The sequence below is a fragment of the Pristiophorus japonicus genome, chromosome 15 (genome assembly GCF_044704955.1).
Source record: "Pristiophorus japonicus isolate sPriJap1 chromosome 15, sPriJap1.hap1, whole genome shotgun sequence".
Taxonomy (NCBI): Eukaryota; Metazoa; Chordata; class Chondrichthyes; family Pristiophoridae; genus Pristiophorus; species Pristiophorus japonicus.
The window spans coordinates 81948528-81972377 of NC_091991.1; the positions used below are offsets into that span (position 1 = coordinate 81948528).

At 46.5% G+C, this 23850-nt stretch overlaps 1 protein-coding gene and 1 long non-coding RNA gene across 13 annotated transcripts in view; one reads left to right on the plus strand and one right to left on the minus strand.

Annotated features, from left to right (window-relative positions):
• Nucleotides 1–18761, minus strand: part of nrcama (neuronal cell adhesion molecule a) — a 403020-nt gene extending 384259 nt beyond the window's left edge. For 9 of the 12 annotated variants that reach the window (XM_070900654.1, XM_070900650.1, XM_070900653.1 and 6 more), the window contains exon 1: nt 18676–18761. The gene's annotated coding sequence lies outside the window, so the exon portion shown is untranslated. Of the gene's footprint in view, nt 1–12160; nt 12337–15469; nt 15514–18675 lie in introns of all 12 variants that reach the window. The other 3 variants (XM_070900646.1, XM_070900645.1, XM_070900647.1) reach the window with 3 other exon arrangements.
• A 780-nt stretch (nt 18762–19541) lies between these two features.
• The window catches only part of LOC139281516 (uncharacterized), a 100622-nt gene continuing 96313 nt past the window's right edge, over nt 19542–23850 (plus strand). The window contains exon 1 of the long non-coding RNA XR_011596889.1: nt 19542–19585. This is a non-coding gene — a long non-coding RNA (uncharacterized lncRNA). The remainder of the gene's footprint in view (nt 19586–23850) is intronic.

Here is a 23850-nt window from a genome sequence, read left to right on the forward strand (position 1 = left end):
CTTTTAAAACTCGACTATTGATTTGAATGCCCACTAATATTATGACAAAAATCCGAATGTAACACACAGACGGATAATCGCAACTCGGCACCGAACGACCTTGATCAGAAGTAAAGCCCATTCTAAGCTGAGTCCAAGATTCTGCGCCATGCACTGTCAATTCATGGGCTTGGTGTCCCCACCTTCGAGGCCGTATTGCAGATACTGCTCGCCACCACACCACACGTGGGACAGGCTTCGTCCCTGAAAATGCGCCAATCAGAAGACTCCCCGAACCGCGTCACTGGCAATCAGGAGAAGTTGCCGTTACCGAGGCAACGGCAGCAGCCTTGCTGGTCGCATCCTTGGAAATGAACCATTGTTCAGGGGGACTCCGCCGTCTGCCAGCAACGGCTGTTGAGGGTTGAGTTGGAGCTCAGCCAAGGCCAGAGATTAACTCAATTGTCCCATTATTGCTTCGACCTTTTAAAATTAAGTTTTTTTTTGTTGAGTTCACCAAAGGTTTAAGGCTCTTGGGTGATGCTACACTGCTGGTTATTATACACACCACTCACAGATAGAGACACTGAGGACCATTAGGGTCGTCATCAGGTTGGACACTTCCCGGGAGGTTTCATCACATAACCAGCAACCCCACCCAGTCAAGCAGCCTATTTCCCACATTTTCAATATTTTTCAATGAATAAACAGCAGCGGTGTCCAGAAGATTAATGTTTAATTCCTGGAGACTCCAGGGCAATCCTGGAGGGTTGGCAACCCTTAGGGACCGTACATGGTCGATGCCTTTCAGTAGCACTGGGTAGTTACTGGCAGTTTACAGAGCCGGGGTCTTTCCCTGGTTGCTGAGGGGGTGTGGGGGGGAGGGGGGCGGTGCACTTACGTTGAGCAAAGAGAGTGGGTGGACAGACTTGTTGGGCATGAGCTGTGGGCGAGATTTGGCCAGCGTTGTCCCTCCAGTCTTTAAAATGTCTAAAGCTCCAAGACTAAGAAGCTGGTAATAGGATTAAGGTTCAGGGAGTGATCTGCATTTTGCTCAAATCCAAGTGAGTGATGCAGTGAGCCCTATTCTAATCTGTTAATTAGCCCCCTCTGTTATTTTCTCACTTACTCCCCTTCAAACCAACTAGCAGATATCTTGTGTCATTACTCGTGATAACCAAAAACAAGAAGAACCTGCATTTATATAGTACCTTTCATGACTTTAGGACATCCCAAACCACTGCACAATATTTTTTGAAGTGTAGTCACTGTTGTAATGCAGGAAACACGGCAGCCAATTTTTACTCAGCAAGCTCCTACAAACAGCAATGTGATATTGACCAGATAAACTGCTTTCAGTGATGTTGATTGAGGGATAAATATTGGCCGGGACACCAGAAGGACTCCCCTGCTCTTTTTTGCAAATAGTTTCATGTTTTCTTTGATAAGAGAGCAGGCAAGGCCACGTTTTAACATCTCATTCCAAATGAAGGCACCTCAGACAGTGCTGCACGCCCTCGGTACTGGACTGGAGTGTCAGCCGAGCTGATGTACCCTCTGGAGTGGGGCTTGAACCCATGACCTTCTGACTCAGGCAAGTGTGTTACCACATAAATCAGAAAGGGTATTATGGCATGTTATGCATAATGCATTATTCTTCTGCTAACAGAGATGTTTAGTCTCACCTGTCTCAATCATCATCACAAACGAATTGTTCCAAATATCCTGATGTCAATTACAGGATAATTACATCCGGTGAGGAGAGTTTACAGATTGACAGGTGCTTGTAAATTTCTGACTGCCGATCAGCAGAAACCAGCATTAAATGACTCCCTTTCTCTTTTATTGAAATATATAATACCGTCTGAAATTAAACTCTCAAAGATAGTGAAGAGGGGTAGAGATAGATGTAGGTATGCTTAATTGCTGCGAAGTGCAAAAACTAGAGAGCTTTAAAAGTGGGGAGATTTCAACCACCCCAAAATTAACTGGGGAAAAAGCAGTGTGAATGGTACAGAGGGTGCGGAATGCCTAAAATGCATTCAGGAGAACTTCTTTAGCCAGTATGTAACAAGCCCAAACAGGGAAGGGTGGTTCTGGACTTGGTTTGGGGGAATGAAGAGGGGCAGGTAGAAGGGGTATCAGTGGGAGAGCATTTTGGTGCTAGTGATCATAATTCAGTAATATTTATGGTAGTTATGAAAAAGGACAAAGGTGGACCAGGAATAAAAGTTCTCAATTGGGGTAAAGCCAACTTTGCTGAGTTGAAATGGGATTTGGCCAGAGTGGACTGGAAATGGCTACTTGATGGTAAATCAGTGTCCGAGCAGTGGGAGGCATTCAAGGAAGGGATCCTGAGGGTACAGAGCGTGGGCTCAATGTTCCCCAGTGATTTGCGCCATTTTTTTGGCCTAAATTTAAAAATCCAAGTTTCCTCAATCTTTGTGTGCCAGTGTAACTCAGTTAGTTATGATTTTTTTCAGTTTAGTTTTTTTTTTTGCATCATAGGGGGCGTAACCTGATGCCTGCGCCAGTTTTTCACAATTTTGCAAGTTTGACCAATTTAAATTTATCCTAGGACGGCGTACGTGACCACTCCCGAAAAACCTTCCGGGCACTTAAGAGAAACCAGCGCACATTAAAAAATCGGTGCAGAAAGACGCCATTGTTTTTATGCAACGTTTTGGAGGGAGTCAAGAACACACACATCCATAATCAAGCTTAAATTTTTAAAATTTAAAACACAGGAAATGGAAGTTTAATGGAATTCTTTAACTTTTCACTTTTTAAAAACTGACACGCCACCACCGAACGTCTCCAAACCAGGCTCGAGGGTCGGCGGGTCAGCCGGCAGGATTGGTCCCTTGCCTGGACATGGGCTCGGAGATCGGCACGTCAGCCGGCAGGATTGGTCCCTTGCCTGGACATGGGCTCGGGGATCGGCACGTCAGCCGGCAGGATTGGTCCCTTGCCTGGACATGGGCTCGGAGATCGGCACGTCAGCCGGCAGGATTGGTCCCTTGCCTGGACATGGGCTCGGGGATCGGCACTCGGCTTCAAAAGAAGCCCGGGGGTTGGGGGGCTGTGGAAGGCAAACGGAAGGCATGAGAAGCCTGCACTATGAATGAAATGATGCCTGGGGGGGTTTCCCGATCATTGTGCCTGCTCAGACCTGGGTGTGGTCCATACTAGGGCGTCGACCTTGGGGAGAGAGAAAAAAGAACCTTGTCCTGCCTGCAGTTTTGAGCTTCTTGCAAAGGTAAAATTTAATCATGGGGACAATACTGACAATGCCATATCTTGTGCAAGCCTTCAGCATGATGGTGCTGCGGAGACGACAATTTATTCAACGTCATCGCATGGGGAACCTCAGAGCCCGTAGGGTGATGGGCCGGAGGCCTTACTCATGTCGGGTATATCGAGACAGGCATTCATACCTGCACCTGAGTGATGCAGACTGTGTTTGAAGGCTGCGTTTCCGCAAAGAAGTTGTAACTGAGATCTGTGAGTTAGTAAAAGCAGACCTGCAACCTAGAAGCATCAGGAAGACTGCTTTGTCAGTTGAAGTGAAGGTTACAGCTGCACTTTTATTCTAATCATCTGGATCGCTCCACGCTACAACTGGGGATGTTTGCGCCATTTCTCAGCATGCAACATATATCTGCATTCGGCAGGTGACTGCTGCTCTATATACCCGGAAGAATGACTACATAAAGTTCCCCATGATCACTCAGGCAATGCGTGAAAGGGCTATGGGCTTCTCCAAGATTGCTGGCTTCACAAAGGTACAGGGCTGCATTGATTGTACCCACATCGCCTTGCGAGCACTTTTGGAGGATTCTGAGATGTACAGGAACAGAAAAGGCTTCCACTCCATCAATGTGCAGCTCATCTGTGATGATATACATCGCATCATGTCAGTTGATGCAAGATACCCTGGGAGCATCCATGATGCATTCATCCTACGCGAGAGCATTATATCTGCCATGTTTCACCAGCAGCCAGAAGGGCAGAGAGGCTACTGGGAGACAAAGGGTACGGCCTCGCCACCTGGCTCATGACGCCCCTATGGTTAATCCGGACAGAAGCTGACCGGGAATACAACATGTCACACATTGCGGCGCACAGTATAATAGAGAGGACCATTGGCATCTTGAAACACCGTTTCTGATGCCTGGACCATTCCGGAGGCTGCTTGCAACACTCCCCTGAGATTGTCAGTCAGTTCGCTGTTGTGTGCTTCATGCTGCATAACTTAGCCATCATGAGGCAACAGCAGCTGATAGGAGAGGACCCACCTGCGGTGAGAGTGGCTGATGATGAGGAGGAAGATGCAGATGACGAGGAGGTGGACGAGGACGAGGAAGCCATGCAACTACCTGAACCCGGAGCATGACGGTGGAGGAGGGCGGGCCATCGTGCCCCTTTAACGATTGCTCGAGCCTTGCGCCAGCAGCTCGTCCGTGAATGCTTTGCTGTCTGAAGGCTCAGGGGTAATTAATCCAAATGGACCATGTTTACTGTTTGGACCTGTTCCGTAATGTTGTGTTGTGTTAATGGAACAAATGATGGAAATGATTCTTGTTTACTTCAAAAAGTTGTGTTAATAATGGAACAAATAATGGAAATGATTCAGTTATAATGTAAAATATATTTTATTCAAAAGTTTAACAAGCATTTGTTTGTACTTAACATAACTTTAATAAAAGTATTCTTGTATCAAACTTTAAAGTTTTCAGTTAAGATCACTTACAAATTCTAAGATCACTTACAAACTTCTGAACTTGTAAATTTACATAACTTACAAAAAACTTTTAATTTGAGAACAGTAACAACAATAATAACAATAGCAGCAGCAAAGAAAGACTGCACCCATCTCTCCTCCATCTTATTCTAAGACTGCCCGCTGCATTTGGTCTTGGTGACTCCACCCCTGCCCGCAGGCAGTGGCGCAGCATTTCTCGGGTTGGTACCAAACTTAATCATTCAGACACCTTGGGTAATGGGCACTTTTTGATGGGTGGGGGCAGGCGGTAGTGTGGAGGGCATGGCTTGGGCCTCTTCAGAGGCTGGTCTGGGGATTAGAGTGGGAGTGGCAGTTGATTTTGTCAATGGCCGCGGGGTCTGGGCGTGTTCAATTATTGCAGCAGCTAACTCCGACATTCCCTCCCTCATGTGCCCTGACAGTGTCTCAGCTACCTGTGACATGTCCCCCCTCATGTTGAGTAACAGTGTGTCAACTACCTGCAACATTCCCTCCCTCATGTTCACCAACAGTGTTTGAATTACCTGCGACATTCCCTCCCTCATGTGCACCGACATTTTATCCACTGCCTGAGACATTCCCTCCCTCATGTTCCCGGACAGTGTTCCCATTTCTCGTGAGAGTGTTGTTACTTCTTCCGACAGTCCCAATACCTCATCAAGCACCCCACTGATGGTGTCCAGGAATGATCAGGAAAGGTCAATGCTCTCTGCACTCATTGCCATCATCTGAACCACATCTGTTAGATCCTGCACCTCAGGAGAGCGCTGTCGAGCTCTCCTTCCCCTCCTCACCCTGGGTGTGGCTCAATGCATCCCACTGGTCCCGCAGCATCAGACGGTGGGGCCCTGGGTGTGCCTCGTTGCACCCCCACTGGAATCCCTAGCCTCAGACAGTGGGAAGCCATGGAATGTCCCACCAACACTCAAACCACTCAGGGAAGGGTCTGGCACCTCAATGGGTGGCACCTGCACCTCCTCCAGAGTGAGTACAACAGTGGGGCCTTCATCCATCACCTCCCCCTCCACCACCCTCTCACCCCCATGCTCTTGGTCTGGAAGGTGAGATTGGAAGATGTTCTCCTCTTCAGGCTCATCCACATCTGAATCATCTTCTGCATCGTCAGGTTGGCCTCAAGTTCTGCAAAATATAACAGAACACAGACAAATGGTTAGCAGCAGAGGAAGGGGCAGGGTGGGTGGCATGAGTAGGCTCACACAGCGCAGGCACCAGGCTGATTTGAAGGACCACGATGAATGATAGCACATTGCATCAACTGAAGCGTAGCTGACGGAGACATCCCCATGAACCGAAGCACGGCTAGCCAGCGCAGTACTTAACATTTAGCAAATCCAGACTGTGGAATGTACAGGACTTGCCCTCTCCCTCGAGTGTGAGCCCAGCTTGTGCAGTGGTGGTTGCTTTTCTCCAGGCAGGACCCATCAAAGCAGCGACCCTCTCTTCCAAGGGTGTCAGTGGCTGCAGATTTGCTGGGCCTCCTCCTGTTCTCGTTTGTTGTGTGCCACTCTCCCCTGCAAAGCTGAAAACATAACTTTTTAGAGAGGGTATCTTTCTGCTAGGTGGGACATATACAGCTGGTCACATTTATAATTGTAATTCCATTGAATAAATGAAAATATAACTTACACTAACTACTTGACCAAGGTCCTGCCACTTCGTTTTGCACTGGCCTCCAGATCTCGGGGTGGTCACCATTGCACAGTAATCTTCTGCAAGTTGGTTCCAGCGTTTTTTCATTTCTTTTGGTGGAACTTTTATGTGACCTCTGCTGGTGTCCAGCTTGTGCCATCTGCCCTCAATCACAGTAACTAGTGCCTCCACTTCATCCTGTGAGAAATTCTTGGTCCTTGGGCCGCATTGCATTTTGTATTGCAACTCCGATTTTTCCACTGAGAATTAAATTTCTCACACACAACTGGCTCTTTAAAAATGGCCAAATGCAGACTGGGAGCTGTACTAGGCATGGGCGACCATAGGAATCATGTCAATAACGGCTTTTATTTTCCGCACATGCGCAGAAGGGGCAACATCATTTTTTCGGCATAGACATTAGGCTCCACTCCCGAGGCTAAGGACAGACTGCGCAGCGCCAGTTTAAAAAAATAGAACGGGGAAATTTGCTACTTTTTTTTTTTGAGTAGTTGGGGCCAAGAAAAACGGGCGTAACTCTGAAAATACGCCAAAAAACGGCATTGGGGAAAATTGAGCCCAGTGTATGTTCCCTTAAAAAAAAAGGGTGGGTCTAACAATCTAGAGCCCCTGGATGTCAAGGGACATACAGCATAAGATAAAGAAAACAAAGGGAAGCTTTTGACAGATACCGAGAACTCAATACTGCAGAGACTCTAGTGGAGTATAAGAAGTGCAGGGGAGCAATTAAAAAAGATATCAGGAAAACAAAAAGAGAGCATGAAAGAATGTTGGCAAGTAAAATCAAGGAAAACCCAAAGATGTTTTATAAATACATTAAGAGCAAGAGGATAACTAGAGAAAGAGTGAGACCTATTAGAGACCATAAAGGTAATCTGTATGTGAAGGCAGAAGACGTGGGTATAATTCTTAATGAATACTTTGCATCGTTTTCACAAAAGAGAGGGGCAATGCAGACTTTGCAATGAGGGAGCAGGAGTGTGAAATATTAGACATGATAAACATAGTGAGAGAGGAAGTATTAAGGGGCTTAGCAACTTTGAAAGTGGATAAATCCCCAGGCCTGGATGAAATGTATTCCTGGCTGTTAAGAGAAGCAAAAGAGGAAATAGCAGATGCTCTTGACCATCATTTTCCAATCCTCCCTGGCTACAGGAGTGGTGCCAGAGGACTGGAGGACTGTTAATGTTGTACCGTTGTTTAAAAAGGGAGAAAGAGATAGACCGAGTAATTACAGGCCAGTTAGCCCAACCTCAGTGGTGGGAAAATTATTGGAAAAAATCCTAAAGGACAGGATGCATCTTCATTTGGAAAGACATAGATTAATCAAGGACAGTCAGCATGGATTTGTTAAGGGAAGGCAGTGTCTGACTAATGTGATTGAATTTTTCGAGGAGGTAAGCAGGAGGGTCGATGAGGACAGTGTGTATGATGTAATGTATATGGAGTTTAGCAAAGCTTTTGATAAGGGCCCACATGGCAGACTGGTCACGAAAGTAAAAGCCCATGGAATCCAGGGCAAGTTGGATCCAAAATTGGCTCAGAGGCAGGAAGCAAAGGGTAATGGTTGATGGGTGTTTTTGTGACTGGAAGGCTGTATCCAGTGGGGTTCCGCAGGGCTCAGTGCTGGGTCTCTTGCTTTTTGTAGGATATATCAATTACTTAGATTTGAATATTGGGGGTATGATTAAAAAGTTTGCAGATGACACTAAAATAGGCTGTGTGGTTGATAATTAAGAAGAAAGCTGTGGACTGCAGGATGATATCAATGAATTGGTCAGGTGGACAGAAGAGTGGCAAATGGAATTCAATCCAGATAAATGTGAAGTAATGCATTTGGGGAGATCTAATAAGGTAAGGGAATACACATTAAATGGTGCGACACTGAAAAGTGTGGAGGAACAAAGGGACCTTGGAGTGCAGGTTCACAGATCCCTGAAGGTAGCAGGCCAGGTAGATAAGGTGCCATATAGACAGTGGAGGCATGGAATACAAGAGCAAGGAGGTTTTGCTTGAACTGCATAAAACACTGGTTAGGCCACAGCTGGAGTAGTCACATTACAGGAAAGATGTGATTGCCCTGGAAAGGGTACAGAGATTTACAAGAATGTTGCCTGGATTGGAGAATTTTGGCAATGAAGAAAGATTGGAGATGCTGGGTCTGTTTTCTTTGGAACAGAGGAGGCTGAGGGGAGACCTTATTGAAGTGTATAAAATTATGAGGGGCCTGGATAGAATGAACAGAAAGGACCTATTTCCCTTGGCAGAGGGGTCAACAACCAGAGGGCATAGATTTAAAGTAATTGGGGGGAGATTTAGAAAAGGGGAAATTTCTTCACCCAGAGGGTGGTGGGAGTCTGGAACTCACTGCCTGAAAGGATGGTAGAGGCAGAAACCCTCACCACATTTAAAAAATACTTGGATGTGCACTTAATGTGCCGTAACCTACAGGGCTACGAACCAAGAACTGGAAAGTGGGATTAGGTTGGATAGCTCTTGGTCGGCCGGTGCGGACACGATGGGCCGAAATGGCCTCCTTCCGTGCTGTAAATTTCTGATTCTATGATTCTGATATGATTCTCGCTGTAATGTATTTGCTTCATGGGTTCTTTGCTGAAGCATTCATACCAACACATTGTTATTAAGAATTAGTTGGTTTATTAGCCAAAGTTTAACAATCACACTACACATTACCAGTTCATCCACGCGGAGGCATGCGGTTCGTTGTGAGCCTAGTGGATGAAGTAGACCCAACTGACTGGGATTTTATTGAGTCTTGTGAACATCACGTGACTGGCTAAGCCACTCACAATGCAACAGCTCGACTAACCTGTGAACATACTCACCGGTGCATACATTACACTCGCTCAGACATCTCCCTCTTTGCAAAAAGAAAAAGAGCTAGACATGAGATCAAGGTTAAAGATTCCATTCGGGGTATGGAATATGACTTTTTCCTTCAGTCGAGAACTTCCAAAAGACATGGTTAGTTGTATGGTAAAGTTCACACTATCACATCCCATCCATGTCTAACTGGCCCATTTCCCACACCAACTATCCCAACGGCCTCTCATGGAAAAAGATGGAGAATTAATTCCATCAATCCGGATGAAATGCATTCAAACTGATGCTCCACGATGTGGAGATAGTTCTTTCACCCAGTGCTTCATCCAGTTTTCTCGTCCCTCTCTCAATTGAGTCAAAGCTTGATCATTTTTATTTGTAAATCTCCCACAATGTGCTTGTATTAAGCTTCATTCCATACAATGACCTTAAAATATTAGTTTCAGTTTCCCATTCCTTCATCTAACCTTCTCTCACATAAGTTCCACGATGGTGGCTGTGTGCAGTTAGTGTTATTTCAGCTGCCACGCCCTGGAGGGCTGATCTGTTAGGCAAAGCAGTCACATCTCGCACATTCTTGCATTTCATATTGCCCGAGGGTTGATTCTTTGCCTCACAGCTTCTGGGGTAAACTATCAACTTGGCAGATGGGAAGTTCATTGGGGAGAAGTCCATGTGCCTAATGTTGCTCATCCGATCAAAATGTTACTTCAGTTAATTGACTGAGGTGCACACAGGAGACCATCGCACTAAGTGGCAATTGTGTCTTTCTTCACAGCGGAGGGAGAGAATGTCTGACATTTGGCGCTGTTTTATCCATTATCAGCGGTCCCACACATGTGCAGAGATGCCAAGCAACTCTCCTGCATTTGGGGGGTCAGTATTGTACGAGAGTCTGAGGATTACGATCTCCCAGCCACATGGATTGCACCAGTAATTCCCAGCTATTCTCTGGCTTTTCCATCAACATTATAACATGAAAACTGGCCATTTGGCCCAACCAGTTCCTCTCTGCATTTACTATCCACACAAGCAAACATTTTAATCATATTTACCACCCTGTACCCATTTCCCTTCCACCTAGCCAACCTAATCCTGGAACAATAAGACACACCGATATCACTTAATGAACATTGAGACACACCGATAGCACCCACTGGAACATTGAGAGGCACAGATAGCAGCCACTGGAACATTGAGAGGCACAGATAGCAGCCACTGGAATATTTTGAAGCACCATTGTGAGGGATCTCGCACCCTGAAAACATCAAAAGAACAATAATGGTGGCAGCATTCTTCAAAAGCAAAGGATGTACCCCAAATCATAGGCCTTCATATTGGGATCCACAGGAGTGTGCCGATACACTAAGGCGGTCCCCGGGAATGTATTGATACACTGAAGGGTTCCCCGGGAGTGAGGGGGTCCCCAGGAGTGTGCTGGTACTCTGAGGGGGTCCCCGGGAGTGTGTTGATACTCTGAGGGAGTCCCCGGGAATGAGGGGGTCCCCAGGAGTGTTCTGATACTCTGAGGGGGTCCCCAGGAGTGAGGGGGTCCCTGGGAGTGTATCGATACACTGAGGGGGTCTCCGAGAGTGAGGGGATCCCCGGGAGTATATCGATACACTGAGGGGGGGGTCCAGGGGAGTGTCGCTACACTGACCGAGTCGCCAGGAGTGTCGATACACTGAGGGGATCCACGGGATAGTGTCGATCCACTGAGGAGTTCTCCGGGAGTGTCACTACACTGAGTGAGTCACCAGGAGTGTCGATACAGTGAGGGGGTCTCCGGGATAGTGTCGATATACTGAGGGGTTCCCCAGGAATGTCGCTACACTGAGCGAGTCGCCAGGAGTGTCGATATACTGAGGGGTTCCCCAGGAGTATCGCTACACTGAGCGAGTCGCCAGGAGTGTCGATATACTGAGGGGGTCCACGGGAGTGTATCGATACATTGAGGGAGTCCCTGGGTGTAAGGGGGTCCCTGGGAGTGCATCAATACACTGAGGGGGTCCCCAGGATAGTGTTGATACACTGAGGGGATCCCCAGGAGTGAGGGGGTCCCCGGGAGTGTATCGATACACAGAGGGGGGTCCCCAGGATAGTGTCGATACACTGAGGGGATCCCCGGGAGTGAGGACATCCCCGAGAGTGTATTGATACGCTGAGGTGGTCCCTGGGTGTGAGGGGGTCCCCGGGAGTGTATCGATACACTGAGGGGGGTTCCCAGGAATGAGGTGGTCCCCGGGAGTGTCATTACATTGAGGGGGTCCCCAGGAGTGTAGATACACTGAGGGGATCCCCAGGAATAAGGGGGTCCCCGGGAGTGTTGATACACTGAGGGGGTCCCCAGGATAGTGTCGGTACACTGAGGGGGTCCCCGGGAGTGAGGACATCCCCGAGAGTGTATCGATACACTGAGGTGGTCCCTGGGTATGAGGGGGTCCCCAGGAGTGTATCGATACACGGAGGGGGTTCCCAGGGATGAGGAGGTCCCCGGGAGTGTGACTGCATTGAGGGGGTCCCTGGGAGTGTCGATACACTGAGGGGGGTCCCCAGGAATGAGGGGGTCCCCGGGAGTGTCGATACACTGAGGGGGGTCCCCAGGATAGTGTCGATACACTGAGGGGGTCCCCGGGAACGTGTCAACATACTGAGGATGACCCGGAAGTGTATGGATACTTGGAGAAGATGTGCTACACAGTTCTAATCCACTATTCTAAATTCAATCGAGTTAATTTTTGTGGAATAACGAGTCAATATTTAATGGGAGAACGGAGGGAGGCTGAGGACCCAACTTCAATTCACATTTGATTTTCTCAGAAAATACTGAGGGATTTTAAGTCAAAAAGGTAAGTGGTTTAACAACTAGACCCAAGGTATTAACTGGATGTCTCAATTAACCCTGATCCTTCAGTGTTCTCCAACAAATATCCAAATACTTGCTATTAGGTGTGGAGCGAAATCCATTAAAAGGAGATGGAGTCAAGGCACCGCATGATCCAGGTTACATCTTTATGGTCGAATGAGAGAGAAACAGAATCAGGTAGGACTCTTCCCCTTGACTGTTGTTGTATCACCTTCCATCCATAGAGGGCAAGACACAGGAGCATCATAATAAGAACATAAGAACATAAGAATTAGGAACAGGAGTAGGCCATCTAGCCCCTCGAGCCTGCTCCGCCATTCAATAAGATCATGGCTGATCTGGCTGTGGACTCAGCTCCACTTACCCGCCCTCTCCCCGTAACCCTTAATTCCCTATTGGTTAAAAATCTATCTATCTGTGACTTGAATATATTCAATGAGCCAGCCTCAACTGCTTCCTTGGGCAGAGAATTTCACAGATTCACAACCCTCTGGGAGAAGAAATTCCTTCTCAACTCGGTTTTAAATTGGCTCCCCCGTATTTTGAGGCTGTGCCCCCTAGTTCTGGTCTCCCCGACCAGTGGAAACAACCTCTCTGCCTCTATCTTGTCTATCCCTTTCATGATTTTAAATGTTTCTATAAGATCACCCCTTATCCTTCTGAACTCCAACGAGTAAAGACCCAGTCTACTCAATCTATCATCATAAGGTAACCCCCTCATCTCCGGAATCAACCTACTGAATCGTCTCTGTATCCCCTCCAAAGCCAGTATATCCTTCCTTTAGTAAGGTGACCAAAACTGCACGCAGTACTCCAGATGCGGCCTTACCAATACCCTGTACAGTTGCAGCAGGACCTCCCTGCTTTTGTACTCCATCCCTCTCGCAGTGAAAGACGACCTTTTACAGTGGGAGTGTTGTGCAAGTACAAGCTTATGAACATCAGGCAAGAACAGCATCGGTCTCTGTTGGCATTCCTGCCACGCCAAATTGCCTCCTGACACTTAAGGGATTATTTTGCAAGGCCGCAATCCTACAGTGGAGCCGTGCTACCCTGGAACCCGGATCAGAGATAGGGCTGTAAAATTTCCGTGGCGATTCTTTGGCCTTGCACTTCCGTCTAGGGCAGGGTCTCCATCCCAAGAGGGGTGAGTTCACAATAATTACCCCTTTACCGTCACAACACATACAGGTGGAATGCCCAGGCAATGAGGCACTGGAGGCCAGCAGCACCTGTGGAACAGCACCCTGGTAAGGATCAGTGCCTTCAGAGGTAGATTTGGAGCAGGGACGGGTAGAATTAGAGAAATAAAATACAAGCAGAGGGAGGATTGATTTGCTCCTGTGATATCTGAATTTCCAGACCTTGTGTTGATCGCAACTGTGCCTCCGAACTCAGAGTAATTCATGTGTCCCTGGCCTCCTGCAATGAAAACTCATTCTAAAAATAACCCAACTCTCACTGCTTGACTCAGCAGAATTATGATGACGTAAATTAGATGCATAGCTCAGTGGTCGATCATTATGTAAAGGTCTTTAAATAGATCCCCTTAAAAGCTCTTGTCTTTTTGTTGATGATTATGTGATGTTTACATTGGAGAATCAGTGCTCCAGTGTTATATAATAACAACTTGTATTTAAATAGCGCCTTTAACGTAGTGATACGTCCCAAGGTGCGATAAAAATTTCACACCGAACCACAAGTAGAAATTAGCACATTTTACCAAAAGCTTGGTCAAAGAGGTATATTTTAAGGTGCGTCTTGAAAGAGGAAAGAGAGGTAGAGAGGTGGAGAGATTTAGGCAGGGAGTTCCAGAGCTTGGGGTCGAAGCAATAGAAGGCACGGCCACCAATGGTTGCGCGATTATAATCAGGGATGCTCGGGAGGGCAGAACTAGAGGAGCACAGACATCTCGGGGGGTTGTGGGGCTGGAGGAGATTACGGAGGTATGGAGGGATTTGAAAATAAGGATGAGAATTTTGAAATCGAGGCGTTGCTTAACCGGTAGCCAATGTCGGTCAGCGAGCACAGGAGTGAAGGGTGAGCGGGACTTGGTGTGAGTTAGGACACAGGCAGCTGAGTTTTGGATCACCTCTAGTTTACGGAGGGTAGAATGTGGGAGGCCAGCCAGCAGCGCATTGGAATAGTCAAGTCTGGAGGTAACAAAGGCATGGATGAGGGTTTCAGCAGCGGATGAGTTGAGGCAAGGTCAGAGACGGGCGATGTTACGGAGGTGGAAATAGACGGTCTTAGTTATGCTGCAGATATGTGGTCGAAAGCTCATTTCAGGGTCAAATATGACACCAAGGTTGCGAACAGTCTGGTTCAGCCTCCAACAGAAGTTGGGGAGAGGGATGGCGTCACTGGCTAGGGAACGGAGTTTGTGGCGGGGACCGAAAACAACAGCTTTGGTCTTCCCAGTATTCAACTGGAGAAAATTTCTGCTCATCCAGAACTTATAGCTCGGTTTCTGACCTCTGTTCCCCTTTGAGCACCTCACTGGATGGGTGAATTTATCTGAAAAAAATCTGCAGCGTCCAATATTTAAACTGCAGGGTTTTTAAATCAGGGCTGAATTCTTGGTGCCATAATTAAACCTCTGCTGGCTCATCATGTTGGAAGGACGTTCAGCGATGGGAACTGGCTTAAACACAGGGTGTGTCACCCAGTTACCTCACCAATCGACATGTTTGTGCAGCAAGAGCATCCTGCAGGAGGCTATTCAGGAGGGCTGGTTTGTACCGAGAAGACTCCCCCGTTGACACCTCGGAACTGGGATGGAGTGTCACACAGAAGGCTAGCTAGAGGAACAAGTCTATAAACAGAGGGAGTGTTATTCAGGGTGGGGGTAAGCAGGTCTAAACTATACAGAGAGCGTTGCACAAGGACATCATAACAGGACTAGCTTATACAGAGGGGGTGTCACGCAGGAGCTTCAGCAGAGTACTAGAGCGTAGAGGGAGCTTCACGAAGGGGGCTCACCAATAGGATTCGACTGGACACTTGACCAACAGGACAAGCTTGTAGAGAGCTAGTGGTATGCAGAAGACTGGTCAGCAGAATTTGCTACATTACAATTGTGACTACACTTCAAAAGTACTTCATTAGCTGTGAAGCAGGTTGGGCTGTCCTAAGGTCATGAAAGGTGCTATATAAATGCAAGTCATCCTTTCGTGAGCTCATAAAGAGAGACTACTACCCGGCAGTCTCGGATCAGGACTGATTTTTACTGAGGGTGCAGGTTCCTTGCCCGTAAGCAGGGGCGGACAGGGGATATATCCTGAGTGCCTCCGTGAACGGTTCCATAGCGCTGTGTTATCGCGTCTTCCATCCCACTCACCCACCTTTAAGGGCGGACGCGCACCCCAGCCACTGGAAGCCTCTTTCCCTGTCAATAAAGAAGAATCTGTGTCAGCTGTGGCTCAGTGGGTAGCACACTCGCCTCTGAGTCAGAAACTTTGTGGGTTCAAGTCCCATCTAGGCTTGAACCCTAGAGGTGCCTTCTTTTGGATGAGACGTTAAACCGAGGCCCCGTCTGCTTTCTCAGGTGGACGTAAAAGATCCCGTGGCACTATTTCCAAGAAGAGCAGGGGAGTCATCCTTGGTGTCCTGGCCAATATTTATCCCTCAATCAACATCACTAAAAATAGATGATCTGGTCATTATTACATTGCTGTTTGTGGGAGCTTGCTGTGCGCAGGTTGGCTGCCGCGTTTCCCACATTACAACAGTGACTACATTCCAAAAGTACTCATTGGCTGAAAAGTGCTTTGAGACGTCCGGTGGTCGTGAAAGGCGCTATATAAATCCAAGTATTTTTTTTCTTTCTTTCAGTCCACCCCTACCCATGGGTTAGTTTGTATCGGAGCAGTATTGAGTGGGAGGCTCATTAATGGGATTAGATAATACAGGAGGAGGAGCCTGGACTTTTCTATTGGTGGCCTTAACCGGTTTAAACTAGTGACAACGGGCCTCGTCAATAGTACAATCATTGTGACGTCATCAATGATGTGGGTCGGCCATGTTGTCAATAGACACGCCTTAAAATAAATGGGTTGAATCCAGGATGAAAATAACCCTGATTTGAAGATCTAGGCTGAGGCGAGTTGTGCAGGAACCTTGAAAACAGAACCAGCTGGTAAAGAGAGCGGGCTCGTCACACAGGGAGCTCCGTGGGGTGAGCATGTGTGACAAGTACCACTTTGCCATTGTCATTTAATTCCCTCCAAGTGGTTGGGGGCGATTACACCTCTTACGCCTATGAAAGAGAACACAAATGCAGGCAATGGAGGGTTAATTTGAAGCAGGATATGCTGGAAGGTCTGCATCATCATTTAACGAAGGAGGAGAGATCAGGAGAAGAAATCCAGAATTTAAACAAGATATCCAATCAGCAGCTGCTTACTGCCATTAAGTCCTAGTGCCAAGATGTTTTCTGGGTGAAGTTAATTTGATCTTTTCTTACATTCTGGATTTTTGGTATTCACTATAAATGCTGCCCTCCAGCCCAATGGAGCAATCTGTTTATTCGATATCTGGAGGTAAGGCTGCTGAATTTCAATTTTATCCTATTATTAAAATTATAATAACTTTGATAAATTTATTAATTTTCCTCAGAGTATTGCGTTTTATGCCTCCTGGCATTCTGGATACATAGAGGGACTTTGGTCAGAGAAAGAAAAGAAAGAAAGACTTGGATTTATATAGCGCCTTTCACACCCACCAGACATCTCAAAGCGCTTTACAGCCAATTAAGTACTTTTTGGAGTGCAGTCACAGTTGTAATGTGAGAAACGCAGCAGCCAATTTGCGCACAAGCAAGCTCCCACAAACAGCAATGTGATAATGACCAGATAATCTGGTTTTTTGCTATGTTGATTGAGGGATAAATATTGGCCAGGACAGCAGGGATAACTCCCCTGGCTCTGCTTTGAAATAGTGCCATGGGATCATTTACATCCATTTGAGAGTGCAGATGGGGCCTCGGTTGAACGTTTTATCTGACAGTGCAGCATTCCCTCAGCAGTGCACTGGAATATCAGCCTAGATTTTTTGTGCTCAAGTCGCTGGAGTGGGAGTTGAACCCACAACCTTTTGACTCCAGAGGCGTGAGTGTTACCCACTGAGCCACAGCTGACACTTTATTTAACACCCGTTTTGCTGAACGAATGCCTATTTTCTATTGTTTTGCTTATTCAATAGCTGTAGTGTTGGTCTGGCCTTGATGAAACCACTCCTGCAGCACATGAAAGTTGCGAGAGCCGATTTTCCTAGATTTCACACACAGAAGAAAACAGGTGCTAATACACATCTTCCAGCATTGGGTATCGTTCAGGGACAAACTACTCCCAGAAAGCCCTGGCACTGAAGCTTCCACACCCATCATTTTAGTGCTATCCATCTTAAGGGACAGGCTGGTATTACCAGCAACACTCCTCATTTAGAGATTTTTGTCTGCAAAATGGTTTTGCTCCTTCAGTACTTTCTCAGAATGCTATTAATCCTTTACGCTCATGATGGAGGTCATCTTCAGTTCTGTGCCAGTGTCAGCCTTGGCTCAGTGGGCAGCACACTCGTTTTTGAGTCAGAAGGTTGTGGGTTCAAGTCCCACTCCAGAGACCTGAGCACATAAATCTCGGCTGACCATCCAGCGCAGTGCTGAGGGAGTGCTGCACTGTCGGAGGTGCCGTCTTTCAGATGAGACGTTAAACCGAGGCCCCGTCTGCTCTCTCAAGTGGATGTAAAAGATCCCTCGGCACTATTCTGAAGAAGAGCAGGGGAGTTATCCCCAGTGTCCTGGCCAATATTTATCCCTCAATCAACGTAACAAAAACAGATTATCCGGTCATTATCACATTACTGTTTGTGGGAGCTTGCTGTGCGCAAATTGGCTGCTGCATTTCCTACATTACAACAGTGAGTACACTCCAAAGTACTTTATTGGCTGTAAAGCACTTTGAGATGTCCTGTGGTCATGAAAGGTGCTATATAAATGTAAGACTTTCTGACTTTCTCCCCCCGGGGCTTTAACTGTACCTTTCCCCTTTTAATATTGCTGCTGCTGCTGCCATTATGGCCCAAATCGATCCTAATCTTCCTCACCCTGTGTCCAAAAGCCTGGCTCCTGCAGTGCCAGAAGTCGCCTGTTTCAATACAATGAGGGTCAGGACATTCAGGCACCCTCACACTTCATGGGGCACAGTTTGCAGCACACAGGAAAACGGGCCCTGTTCTTCTTAATTACACCTGCTAGACTCCTCTGTCTGAGGGAGTGCGTGAATGGGTGAATGAAACAGATAGAAAAAGGGTAAGAGCGACAGAAAGACAGAGACAGATAAAAAGAAAAAGATGAGATAGAAAATGACGTAATTGGGAGTGAGAAAGAATGAAAGTGAAAGCAAAAGAGAAAAGTAGGAAGAGACAGCAAGAGAGAAAGAAGATGAAGGCAAGAGACAGGAAGAGAAAGCAAGAAATAAAATGGCCCTGAAATCCCGGTGCTGGGCTTCCCGCGGGCGTTCGCGTGGAAATAGTAAAAAAGATGCGCGCCTACCTTTTGCTGCTGCGCCCTCCAGCGATCCCGGTCGGAAGCCTCCTCTCCCAGCACATCGGGGCACATTCACATCTTGGAGATACGCAGGAAGAAGCTGGAGTCATGTGGCACTGGGCAGCCAATCCAGGTAAAGTATTCTCATTCATAATAATGGGAAGTCCGTAAGTAGGAGTTCTCATTATTATGATTGAGAAACACCCCTCTCAAACACCCAAACACCAATAAAAAAAATAGGGAAAAAAATCACACATGTAACATTAATTTAAATTAAAGTTAATGGCCCTGAAATTCCGATGTCCCGGGTCCATACGAAGTTCCTACGGACCCAGGAAGGCATCGGAAAAGCTGGTTTTCAGCACGCAATGCGGATGCACTGAAAACCGGCATTTCCGATCTGTAAAGTTTCTGGCTTGACAGATTGGAAATGCCAGTATGCCGTATCTCAGGAGCGAGGACATTTGCAGGGCAAGATTTCCGATATTTACGAATATCTTGCCCTGTAAATGTCCTTTAAAATCTTGCGCCTGAAAAAGCAGGCGTATAGCCTACTTTTACAGGTGTAAGAGTTTAAAAACATAGAAAAAACATGATTAAAATAAAAATTTAAAAAACACATGTTACCACTCAGATAATTTTATTTTAAACCCTAACCCTAAATTTTTTTTTAAATTGGAAATTTTTTTAATTTAAAAAAACGTGTAACATTTGTAATTTCTATTAGTTTATTGTGTGAGGTGTGTTTTTTTAATGTTTTGTATAATCTCCTATTACTATGAATGAGAAAATACTTACCTATGATTGGGTGTCCAGGCCCACGTGACTCCTGCAGACGTCCTGACGTGCATGCGCTGCGCGTCGTTGGGAGAGGAGGCCTGTGAATTGGAAGTCCCAACGTGCGCAGCAGCTCCAGGTAAGTGCGCAGTTTATTTCTATTTTTTCAGGATTTACCCGTGGGAAGCCCTCCTTGGAATTTCAGGGCCATTAAATGGTAGAAAAAAATATATATTTCTCAGATTTTTTGCAGTTGGGGTTTAAAATAAACTTATCTTAGTGCACAGGGTTTTTAACAGAAAAATGTAGATTTAAATTTTATTTTTACCTGCGTTTTATGTGTTTTTAAAACTCTTGCGCTGGTAAAAGTAGACTATGTGCCTTCTTTTACCAGGCGCAAGAGTTTTCAGGACATTCGCGGGGCAAGAGATGGGCAAATAGCACAACCTTGCCCGTGCGAATGTCCTTGCTGCCAAGACATGTGCGATCTTGTCAAGCCAGAATTTGACAGATCGGAAAAGGCGGTTTTTGGTGCATGCGCATTGCGCGCCGAAAACCGGCTTTTGCGATGCCTCCACGGGTCCGTACGCACTCCGTACGGATCCGGGGAGGCTGGAATTTCAGGCGCAATAATTGAGAGAACGAGTGAGAGTGAGTGAGAGAGAGAATATGTGCATGTACACACATACATACATACAAGGAAGAATGCGTGTGTAGAAGCAGCCTTTGTGGGAGGGGGACGTGACAATGCCTTCTTCCGCCGTGATCTCTGTTCAGCGGCAGACTATCTCACAAGGCACAGCCGGAAGACCGGTGCCTCGCTCTCTTAGCATGTCTCCCGAGCAGCTCATCAAAAGGCTCCTGGCTAACCTGCAGGCAGCTTCTCCCACAAGACCTACCAGTGGGATCAGGGCTTTGCTGAGACAGCAGTGCACTCTCCAGCTGATCAGCGAGGCTGGGTTGGTGGTCAAACATTGGAATAAATCCATTTTTAAATTGAGGATTTTATTGCACTGTCAGTCAGAAACACTGCAACTCTTAATTCATAAGTGTTGCGTCAGCGAGGTGCATTAGGAGAACATTTGGATAATAAAATAGCCTATAATCGACATTATTTTTAGAACTTTCTTCAAAGAGCTCTAAATTGGACTGCATGATGTCACTGTCGACCAGCAACAATACACAAACTGAGGCATGCGAATAAAATGATTGTAACTGTGTTTTCACAGTATTAAATAGCATTGTTGTTAAATAACTTGCAGTTGGTGTCATCTTAAGCGTGGCTGCATTTAGTACCAATATACACTTTGATTTTATACAAAAACAACTTGTATTTATATAGCACCTTTAACCTAGGAAAACATCCCATGATTTTTACAAGAATATAGTCAAGCTACATAAGGAGATATTAGGACAGGTGACTAAAAGCTTGGTCAATAAGTTAGGTTTGTATTAGGGATCTGTAGGAGGGGGGAGAGAGAGGTGGAGAGGCAGAGTTTTAGGGAGGTAATTCCAGAGCTTAAGATCCAGACGGCTGAAGGCACGGCCGCCAATGTGAGGTGAAGGGTGAGGGGGACGCTTTTAATATGTTCAATGTTGAATTTGCAATTCTCTGAGATCGAGTATATAGTAGCGACAGTAAGTGTCATCTTGAAACACCTTTGCATGTGGTTTGCAATGAGTAGTCAGATAACTGCCTGACACATTCCTGTCAAATGGAGGGTAATTATTGGCACCACTCATTTCCGACTTCTTCCACTTTCAAATAGCCCTCCTTTCACGAGCTCGCCCATTGCTTCACCCAGGTTATCCAGCGAGTAACTGAACTAGCAACTGATCCCGGGTTTGATCCGGGACAGTGTTGAGTGAGCTCAGCCAAGTCAGAGTGGCCTCCCAGGGAGCTGCAATTGGCCTCGGTGCTCCCAAATAATCAGGAGGGGTAAGAAACCTGAAGAAAGGCTGAGCAGGTTGGGCCTGTACTCATTGGAGTTTAGAAGAATCAGAGGTGATCTTATTGAAACGGATAAAATTCTGAGGGGGCTTCACAGATTGGATGCAGAGAGGAAGTTTCCTCTCATGGGGGAAATCTAGAACTCGGGGGCATAGTTTCAGAATACGGGGTCGCCCATTTAAAATGGAAATGAGAAAGAATTTCTTCTCTCAGAGGGTCGTGAATCTTTGGAATTCTCTACCCCAGAGAGCTGTGGAGGCTGGGTCATTGAATATATTTAAGGTAGAGATAGACAGATTTTTGAATGATAAGGGAGTCAAGGGTTATGGGGAGCGGGCGGGGAAGTGGAGTTAGGCCAAGATCAGATCAGCCATGATCTTATTGAATGGCGGAGCAGGTTCGAGGGGCCAGATGGCCTACTCCTGCTCCTATTTTTTATATTCTTATGAAACCCTATTGAGTTTCCCCTGCTGGAAAGCCTGGGCGCAGATGTTGGGCGGGATACCCGCCTCCCTGGCCTGCTGACACTCACAGTCAAGTCTGACACATGAATGGCAGCCATTTGGGCGAGATACCAAATGCCAAGTGGCTTGTGGATCTACAGTGGAAGAGGTAGGAAAAAATTGGCAAAACAAGAGATATTTCAAAAGGGACTCCTTTCTTCAGTCATGCCACACAGCACCCCATGACTCAGCCAGAGAAGCGGGTTTTGTGAAGGATTCAGAAACTGGGAGGAGATGGTTTAGTGAACCAATTTCTTAGTCTCGGATCACAATGGCTCCATCAGTGTGGTGGTGGTTTGGGGGGGAGGGGTGGCGGAGGAGAAGACCACCTGTTATCACCATTTTAATTACTGCACTGAAAGCAGTCGATTGTAAAAAAGTTATCAGCCAGAGTGACATCTCATGCAGAAATATCTGCTTCTAGTCTCTCTGTTGAATCGGGGACAACAAAAAAATATGATCTGTGTTGAACAGAGTGTTGGTGACATCATTGGTGAGATGGCTTGAAGCAGTTAATGAGGGAGCTAAATTAACGCTAGTCATTAACCCTGTGCCCCCTGGGTGTTTCGGAGCCCAAGCCAAACCCAGCGTGACTCATTCTTCAAATCATCTGTAACTTCAACCCTCACAACACCAGCTAGCACTGGGAAATCACTCGTCTGTTCTGCTTAGTATTCAGCTCAGACACTGCAGCGGAAGGGGGAAAGGCCAGTGCAGAGCATGGAGTACGGGAGTGCACGGAGCTCAGCGTGCCCCAGACAATATTCCGTCCAGAACGGCCGGGGGGGGGGGAGGAAATCGTATAAGATTGAAATGTATCAGATTCTGAGGGGACTTAACAGGGTAGATGCAGAGAGGATGTTTCCCTTCGTGGGGGAATCTAGAACTAGGGGGCATAGTTTCAGAATAAGGGGTCACCCATTTAAAACTGAGATGAGGAGGAATTTCTTCTCTGAGGGTCGTGAATTTTTGGAATTCTCTGCCCCAGAGAGCTGTGGTGGCTGGGTCATTGAATATATTTAAGGTGCAGATAGATAGATTTTTGAGCGATAAGATGGTCAAGGGTTATGGGGAGCGGGCAGGGAAGCGGAGTTGAGGTCAAGATCAGATCAGCCATGATTTTATTGAATGGCGGAGCAGGCTCGAGGGGCCAAATGGTCTACTCCTGTTCCTATTATGTTCTTATGTAATCATGGGGCTCCACAACCGAATGTGTGACTTTGCAAAATCTACCTCACAACAACAGGAACAAGCAATTCGGCTCACCAAGCCCACAATGCCATTTTCTTTGATGCTGGTCCTGAGCATAATATTACGCCTTTTTAAAAGAAAACAGCTGTGCATTACAAGTAGTCATTAATGTAACAGATCAATGATTAACCTGTGAAACAGCGCTCCCAGAGGGCCAATCAGGGTCCCATTTCACTCAAGTGAACTCCTAAGGAAGACCAGGAAAAGAAAGTGCCTTAAAAATACAGTCTCCCCATCCCGCCCCCCTTGGCATTGGGATAAACTGGTCATGTGTCTTGCTCCACCCAGAGCAAGATGGAGTCACCGTGACCCAACAATGATCGTAGCTGAGATGCTATCAAATTATGCAAACTGCTGAGTGAGGCCTTGTTAAACGTGACAAAACTGGAGGCCTGCCTCTAGCTAAATGATATGAAGTCTGTTGGTCAAAGTAAAAAGACCAATCAAATTAATTTTAAGCCACTGTTAACTTAAACTGGTGCACTGATTTACCTTAACTCTGATGACAATGACGGATGTATCAAACCTCGGGATTTTAGCCTCTGAACTCCTTTTGTCGCTGATGGCCCAGTCAGCCTTGTGAATAAAATTGGACCCGCCCTGACCAATGCATTTGTGCTAAATCGCTGCGCGCTCCTTTTTAAAAACCTTGTTAAACCATTTATGTTTGAGCAGTTAACGAGTTCACTAAAAAAAAGA